The sequence below is a fragment of the Bos grunniens genome, chromosome X, assembly GCF_055505025.1.
Source record: "Bos grunniens cultivar Pamir isolate PY7600 chromosome X, Bosgru_T2T1.0, whole genome shotgun sequence".
NCBI classification, from domain to species: Eukaryota; Metazoa; Chordata; class Mammalia; order Artiodactyla; family Bovidae; genus Bos; species Bos grunniens.
In genome coordinates, this window is record NC_141194.1 from 13,690,069 (window position 1) to 13,699,525 (window position 9,457).

At 43.2% G+C, this 9,457-nt stretch overlaps 1 pseudogene; it reads left to right on the forward strand.

The window, feature by feature from the left end:
• The first annotated feature begins 7,626 nt into the window (after positions 1-7,626).
• Positions 7,627-8,508, forward strand: LOC147339818 (large ribosomal subunit protein uL18 pseudogene; annotated as a pseudogene).
• Positions 8,509-9,457: the final 949 nt, after the last annotated feature.

Genomic DNA, 9,457 nt, shown 5'->3' on the forward strand with positions numbered 1-9,457 from the left:
TTAACCCAGATGTGAATCATGCATGCACACCCCAGGGCTGGTCTGTGTCACAATGTCAATCTGTAATTGGTGAGGAATTTTAACATAAATCTCAGACATTATAACAAACAGCTTCGTGGTGAAATAAGAATTCGAACCCAGGCCTTCTGATTCCATTCCAAAATCCTTTTCAAAGGGCCACATGCCTCTCTTCTAATAAAAAAAAAAAAATCTGAAAGGTCACTAAACATATGCTAAAAAAGATGCCAAAATAGTAAATCATGCATTCCCATGAAATAGGGATTCCTTAAACTGGTTCTAAGGAACCTAGACTGGTGTGTCCTACAACTTCTATAAAGGAGCATGTTTCAGAGCTGTCTCCAAAGCCCCCTTCTTGGAGTCCCATGGAGCCACCAGCGGATGCACAAGATGACCTCTCAGCACTACGGCGCATTGCTCACAAGGTGATTTTGCCTTCCGGCTTGCCTGAGTGGACCTCTAAGGTGGAGCGAGATGAACGCATAGGCGGCATTGAAGAAATACTCATCAAGTTAAATCGCACTGAAAATCCTGCTGGTTCCCAGGGAGCCTGGGGTGGGGATGGGGGATTTTGGAAATGTCTTTGGGGGCACTGATTTAGGCTTAGAACTGTTTGCTTTGAACCCTTTTCTCAGATTTTGCATACTCCTGTGATTCCGGCCCTGGGCTGCATGTTATATTATGTGCTGCTGCTGCTGATAAGTCGCTTCAGTCCTGTCCGACTCTGTGCGACCCCATAGACGGCAGCCCACCAGGCTCCCCCGTCCCTGGGATTCTCCAGGCAAGAACACTGGAGTGGGGTGCCATTTCCTTCTCCAATGCATGAAAGTGGAAAGTGAAAGTGAAGTTGCTCAGTCGTGTCCGACTCTTGGCGACCCCATGGACTGCAGCCTACCAGGCTCCTCCGCCCATGGAATTTTCCAGGCAAGAGTACTGGAGTGGGTTGCCATTGCCTTCTCCCTATATTATGTGAGTAGGCTGTAAAAACTCTCTGAGCCTGGTTCTACACTAGAGCAATCAGATCAGAATCTCTGGGGCTGGGGTCCAGGCATGAGTATTTTTTTTTCAAAGTTTTAGGATTATTTGAATGCGCAACCAGTGTTGAGACCCAGTTGCCTAACTCAGTGCTTCTCAAATGGCGGTGTGCACATCAGAACACAAATCCTGAGATTCTGCATGTCTGAGAACCCTCACAGGTCAGGATGATTCTGATGTACCATGGACTATACTTTGAGCAGCAAGGATCTAGTCTCTTATGCCTCCAAGTTTTTGAGAACAAAACCACTAAAGCAAACCCTGTGATTGGCCAAAATAATCCAACTCAACTCCATCATTTATCCTTCTGGAGAATGTGTGGAATACAGCTTCAGCGTGACTACTTGCTTAGAATATTTTCCCAATCACAAGGTAGCTTGGCTCTAATTCCCCAAAGCTAACTATCTCAGGTACTCAGAAAAGCCATCTCTGCATTCTCTGTTTCTTATGCCCTGCGTATTTACTAATTGTCTCGAGTCTCACTGCTTCTGTAGTGAGCCTGTGGGTGCATGATACCTGTGTTTGTGGTTCTTTTCACAGCTCTAGTGTAAGCCAGTTCATTGCAGGATGCAGGGAGGTATTGGAAGAAGCTGCGTCACAAACAGCCAGTGGTCTGCCCACAGGACAGGCAGCTGGCTAGGAGAGGGCAATCTTTAAATGTACACAGAGAGGGGCTGGGGCTCAAAGTGGCCTTTTTGCTGCACCTGCATAAGCAGATAGTGACTGACATCAGCCATGGCTGCCTGAATCTGAAGGACGAGGTGGAGAATTTTGCAAACTCAGAAAGAACAGAAAAGCCAGGCCACTACCCACAGAGCCCAAGGTGCGCGCCTATGAATTATGTTATCAGCTGCACAGCAGGACTGCAGAAAGCACTAACTATGAACAATATATAAATTACAGGGGTCATTCAATGAGCAGATCAAGTGCAATTAAAATGCAAAAGACTTTTCTTTTTACCTCAGAAAAAAAAATTTTGTGACACAAGGGTGCCTCAAATTGTCCAGTAGAGCAGGGGTGGGGTGAGGGGGAGAGGTGTGTGAGTGGGGGGAACCTGATTACTGGACTCAAAAAGGCTAACGTGCAATTTGTGTTCTTTTTATGTAGATTAAATGCATTGACTGCAGCTTGTACCGCTTAGATACGCAGCAGGGAGTCAAAAGCTTGGGTATCAGTCAACCGCAGCCAGCAGCTAAAGCATGGGGCCAGATCTGTTATTGTGCCTTAGATGAGACACTTAACCTAATCTAATGGGAGCAAACCCCCCTGGACAAATAAAAGGGCATTACCAACAGCAATGGTAGCTGTAATGTTAAGGAAAAGCACCAAATATTTTTTTGTGATAACATAATTAATGGCTTTTCCAGCCTCCTTTTGCTCTTTAAAAATCCTGCCTCCCAGCTCACTGTGGCTTGTCTCACATCTACTCCACAGAGAGTCTCGGGATGTAAATAACAGGACACAGCATTCTGGCTTCTCACTCTCCCTGGAACCCATGCATCCTAGGTATACCACCATCAGAAAAATGTATTTTTCCCCTGGAGCCATATCTATACCCTCAAGTAGTGTGAAAACATCACTGGGTTTTGATGAGTTTGCAAACAAGAGCGAGGCAGACTGGCCAGGATGCCTGCTGGAAAGCATGAGATGCCTCACTTCTAGCAAGTTCCCAAGTAATGCCAGTGCTGCCGGCATAATGGCCTCTCCTCCCAACACCCTGCGTGACCTACCCTCAGTAGTCACACCACTGACACTTCAACCATATTCTCATGGTCACACAGACCAGCCATGACTTCACTGTGGGAGGAGACTACACAAGGGTGTCAATACCAAAAGGCAAGGCTCATCGTGGGCCATCTTGGAGGCTGGCGACCACGCCAAATAAGCCAAGGCACCCTATTCCCTCTGCAAAACACAAAGACTGAGGTCCATGGGCCGCTGAATGCTCACGGCCACACTCTAATACTGCATGCACTTCTGCTCCCAATGGCTGGGTCCTACACCAAGCACCCAAGCAAGGTTTCTGCTTGCTTCCAAACCTGTTTATGATGATTGTTTCAGCTGTACTTGTTACTAAAATTTAGTCATGTTTAGTCAGGAAGATTCGCTGGAGAAGGGATAGGCTACCCACTCCAGTATTTTTGGGCTCCCCTTGTGTCTCAGCTGGTAAAGAATCCGCCTGCAATGTGGGAGACCTGGGTTTGATCCCTGGGTTGGGAAGATCCCCTGGAGAAGGGAAAGGCTACCCACTCCAGTATTCTGGCCTGGAAAATTCCATGGACTGTATAGTCCATGGGGTCACAAAGAGTCAGACATGCCTGAGCGACTTTCACTTTCACAATTTCACAATAACAACAAGTGAACTGATGAAATATGGATGCAAAAGGAGTTGTTTCTTTGGGAACAAAGTTGAAAATTTTGGAAAGATGTAATAGTAACAGGTAGCTAAAAATGCTGTTGAATTCTCTGACATATATCACAGCAATGTTTTCTTAGGTAAGTTTTCCAAGGCTATAGAAATATGGGATAGGCCAAAAAGTTCATTCGAGTTTTTCCATAAGATGTTACAGAAAAGCCCCAATTAAGTTTTTGGCAAATCCAATAAAAGCAAAAATAAACAAATGGAATTTGATCAAATGTATAAGCTTTTGCACAGCAAAGGAAACCATAAATAAAACAAAAAGATAACCTACAGAATGAGAGAAAATATTTGCAAACTATGCAACCTACAAGGGCTTTACTTCCAAAATATACAGACAGCTCGTACAACTCAGCAACAACAACAACAAAAAAACAAATAACCCAATCAAAACATCGGCAGATGACCTAAAAAGACATACAGATGACCAACAGGCATGTGAAAAGATGTTCAACATTGCTCATTATTAGGCAAATGCAAATCAAAACTACAATGAGGTATCACCTCCACCAGTGAGAAAAGCCATTATTAAAAAGTCCACAAATAATAAATGCTGGAGAGTATGTGGAGAAAAGGGAACCCTCCTGCACTGTTGGTGGGAATGTAAATTGGTGCCAACACTAGGGAAAACAGTATGAAGTTTCCTTAAAAAACTAAAAATGGAGTTTTCATATGAGTTAGCACTCCCATTCCTGGGCATATATCTGGAGAAAACCCTAAATTGAAAATATCCATGCACCCCAGTGTTCATAGCAGCAATATTTATTAATATAATAGCTAATACACGGAAGCAAACTAAATGTCCATCAGCAGATGAATGGATAAAGAATGTGGCACAGATATATAACGGAAAATTACTCAGTCATAAAAGACTGAAATAATACCATTTGAAATATGGGTGGACCTAGAGACTATCATACGAAGTGAAGTAAGTCAGACAAAGGAAAATACCCTAATCTATCTCTTATGTAAATATGTGGAATCCAAAATATGATATAAATGAACTTATTTACAAGACAGAAAAAAACTCACATGAAACAAACTTATGGTTACAAAAGGGAAAGAGGGTGGTTGAGGGATAAATTAGGAGTTTGGGATTGGTAGATACAAACTACTATATATAAAATAAATAAACAATAAGGCCCTATTGTATAACAACACAGGGATATTTGATATCCTATAATAAACCATATGCAAAATAATATGAAAAAGAATATATATATATGTTTATATATATATAACATGTATATATGTGTGTATAAATATATATAACTAGTCACTTTGCTGTACACCAAAACTAACACATTGTAAATCAACTATACTTGAGCTAAAAAATAGACCAAAATTACTGTTGAATTATGTTTGTGCCAAACAATTGTAAAAGATTGAAAATCATTTAAAAATTGGGAGGATTACACACTGAGCTTGTTTCACAGATGTCTTGCACTCTTGCTCCCCTTTCAAAACTGGAAATCATAGACTGCATTTTAGGTACAGCTCATGAGAGAAGGAAAGTCTGTAACTCCCATCAGCAGATTTATATTCAAAGAAAATGACTTGGCTATACATCAAAAGCTTAGTGAATGAATGTATATTTACATGTTTTAAGTTAAATAAAATATCTACAGTTTGTATATACCATTTTTTCAATGATTCCTTGTTTTAACTATCATTGTGTTTTTTTCCAATTAAGCAACCAAATTCCGGTTCACATGGATAGGTACAAAGCATCCATTATAAACATGGGAAATTGCTTCTGGAGCTGGCACTTTTGTTTATAAGTAGGATGAAAGAAAGATAGAAGGAGGGGCTCGATCATCTGGTTCTAGAAAGTTCTGAGACTGGAAGGCAATTTATCTGCAATCTTATTACTTGCTATCAATAAGATGGAGCCACAGCTGCCCTATTGTAAACACACCTGAAGCTTCATATTGTCTTTTGGTGTCTTCTTTCCCTCTCCAGGCCATACTTGCCATTTAACTTGATTTCATTGCATGCAGTGCTTGTGTGCGTGCTCGCTCAGTCATGTCTGACTCTTTGTGACCCCATGGACTATAGCCCACCAGGCTCCTCTGTCCATGGGACTTCCCAGGCAAGAATACTGGAGGGGTTGCCATTTCCTTTTGCAGGGGATCTTCCCGACCCGGGGATCAAACCTGCATCTCCTGCATTGGCAGGTGGATTCTTTGCCACTGAGCTGCCAGGGAAGCCCATGCAATGCTTAGGAAGAGATACAGCTTTCTGCCTACCAAATCTCATGCTCCCCTTTCCATGGCGTTTTTGCTAGGGCATGGCTACCCAGACAGGGTGTGCATTCTCCATCCCCATTTCCATCCATATGTGGCCCTGTAACCAGTTCCCATCAACAAAATAAGACTGGAGGTGAGAGGCAGCACTTCCGGGATGGGATTTTGAAGAAGTAAATGTACGTTATCCATGGTCTTTCTCCTCCTGCTGGCTGTTTGCACAGGACTGAGGCTAGGGGGGATGGTAGAACTACAGGGTGGAAGAAGCCTGAGTCACTCACTTGCCATGGCAAAGTCACTTAGTCACTGACCAGGAACACCCACAAGGCACTATTAAGTTTGCAGGGTTGTTTGTTACAGTAGCTAGTGTTATGTCACTTTAATCAACACAGAGATGCTTACCTGAAACCCGCCCTTCTTCATTTTTCTGCCCCTCCTCTTCCTCCCACCATAGCCTCTTATGTCTAATTGGGATTATTATATCTTTTTTTTGGTATGAGTTGTGGATTTCTACACAATTGTATGCAAAATGCTGTCTGTAGCTGTATTTTTATGGGAAGAGGGTCCACACTTTTGTGGGCATTTCATATAGGCCTGGGAGCCTTTCAAACTATTATGAAGAGCTGCTCTAAGAAATTCACCTTCAATGTCATATTCCCAATTGAATCCATGACCTTAATTCACCCTATGATTTAGAGATCTGAGTATCTATGGGCAATTCATGGATGCAGATTGAAGTGAAAGCAAAAGTAAAGAGCGCATGCTAGATGGTGAATGCAAATATAGAAGTACATCATGAAGTGAACAGAATCAAATCAGTGGATGGAGGAAGCTGAATGAAAGCCCCTTCTGAGATTTATTAAGTAACTGCCTTTCTCCTGTTGCATAAGTACAGTCCCAAAGCATATCCTGATGACCTAAGAGAGCTACCATCTTCCTTTCCAACAGCCTAATTTATGGCATACGAATAAGGAGACCCTGTTTATATATACACACACATATATACTGAGAAGCAGCTCTTCTCTAGCTCAATTTATATTTCCTGAGAAGTTGACGTCCAACGAAACCATGTTAACGCCAAGGCAATTAAAAATCTTGGAGTGGGGGCGGCTGTAGGATTCTGCATAGGGCTGGAAATCTGAGACAATGGATCATGCCTGTCCTGAGCATTGAAAATTACTGGGTGGAACTAAGGGTCTCCAGAGAGTTTATTATTCATATGAAGTTGTCTAGTCTTCTCTTCAGAGGCTGGGAATGACCTGAATTCTAAGCCAGGGTTGATGTAGACCTTTCCCATTTGCTTAGTGTCTTTTAATAGAGCAAACATGGATATGTCATATTCATCTTGAAGGCGTGTGGAGGAGTGTGGAGCCACCACACAACATCCCTTTTCCCCAAGAGCAAGCATGCATGTAGGAGGTAGGAATATTCATCCGAGGTAATGGAGAGTTAAACTTTCAGGATCCCCCCTCCACCCTGTTTTTAACTAAGGTCTACTGATACTTTCTCTTGTTGTGCAGTTTGTAGATAAGGAGTCTGTTCTTTGAACATTCTGGACTTTACTTTGAATCACCTGGGAGTCTGGTCAAAAATGTAGATTCCTAGGTCCTACTCCAGACCTCCTGAATCAGCGTCTCAGGAGTGCAGCCCAAGAACCGCTTTTTATACACATGCCTCAGGTGACTCTCAGTCTCACTGGTTTGCCCAGCCCTGGCCCAAGGTCTCTGAGGAGCGGCAGCTCTGGCATGGCACTCTGTTCTACAGGGACTGCGGTGCGCTAGGAGACGTATCTGGCTACACTAGCTAGCAATCATCTGGCTGCTCCATGGTATCTGTGTGTTTGTTCAAAGTGGCATTGGAGGCTGCAGATCTATAGTGAGCTGCAGACATGGGTCTCTGTTCTGCAGGATGGGGTTTGTCAAGGTTGTAAAGAATAAGACCTACTTCGAAAGGTACCAAATGAAACTTAGAAGAAGACAAGATAGTAAGACTGACTACTATGCCAGGAAACGCTTGGTAATCCAGGACAAAAATAAGTATAATACATCCTAATACAAGATGAGTTCATATCACCAACAATCATTTGCCAGATTGCTTATGCCCGTGTATAAGGAGATATGACAGTCTGTGCATCTAATGCCCATGAACTCCCGAAGTCTGGCGAGAAGGCTGACCTGACAAATTATGCTGCAGCACATTGTACTGGTCCACAGATGGTCCAAAGGCTTCTCGATCAGTTTGGCATGGACAAGATCTATGAGGCCATGTGGAGATGTCCAGCGATGAATACAACATGGAAAGCATTGATGGTCAACCTGGTGCCTTCACCTCATATTTGGATGCAGGATCTTGCCAGATCTAACACTAGAAATAAAATTTTGGGGATCCTGAAGGGTGCTGTGGATGGAGGTTTGTTTATCCCTCATAGTACCTAATGGTTCCCTGGTTATGATTCAGAAAGCAAGGAATTCAATGCAGGAGTAGTCCAGAATCACATCCTGGCTCAAACCATTGTAGATGACATGCATTACCTAACTGAAGAAGATGAAGATGCTTATAAGAAATAATTTTCTTAATACATAAAGAACAACGTAACTCCAGACATGATGGAGGAGAGGTATGAGGAAGCTCATGCTGCTATATGAGAGAATCAGTCTATGATAAGAAACTTAAGAAAGAGGTTAAAAAGAAGAGGACCATCCCAAACTGTCACTTGCCCAGAACAGAGATTGAATAGCTTGGAAGGCAAGCTTCCTTAGCACTCAGGAATGGGCTGCTGAGAGCTGGTAAAGCAAATCACACTTTTCTATGAAGATTTTTTGGATTAAGACAGCAATAAATTAATTGACCAAGCAGCCCCCAAAAAAGTGGCTTTGGAGGAAGGAAATGGCGGGGATACTAAAGCCTACACCCCAGCCATGCCATGTATTACCTCACCATCCACCCAGCTACAAGCTAGAAGAGATGCTGAAGTTCAAGTGATAATGTGATTTGCACTTTGAATGAGACACAAAGAAAAAGTTTTTTAAAATCCGGCCTCCTGACATGTGCACCTCAATACCCCAAATGAAAAGAGCAGTGCATTTCCATTGAACTCAGGACTGAAGACTCTCCTGAGGGTGGACCTGGCTGCCCTCCCTGTGATTATAGGCACCCGTAACAGAACTTATTGACATCCCCACATATCCTCCTCCTCCCTCTACACTCCCAAGGCTGCTTGTTGCAAACATCTGTAACTGTCCAGGAGAACACACTTAGCTGGTGCTCAGGGCAAGATGGAAGTGCTGCAGAGTCAGTGCCCCTGAGAGCAGGCCTCAAACGATGACAAATTGTTGGTGGAGAAATACCCTAGCTTTGTCATCCCACCAGCAGGATAACTCTGCAACATGATCAATATTCTCCTCCAGACGCCCCTGGGATTGATCTCCAGGAGCCCATGACAGCCCCTTGCTTATTATCACATGCAGCTATGGCTCCCTTCCCTTCTCTTCTAACTACTTCACTTTCCCAACAGTGTTTTCTGGGACTGCCTTCCAAAAACCAACTTGCATTTGAATTTTTGTCCCTGGATCTGCTTCTGGGGTCACCCATCAGGACGTAAAAGACACAAAGGTGAGCTAACAGCTCTGAATGGACCCTGGAATTGTAAGAGACAAGCGTGGAGGCCAGCAAACACCTGTAACTGTAGCATTTTGGTGTGATGATTAAAATCATCTGACTGGTTTCTGCTCCCATATTG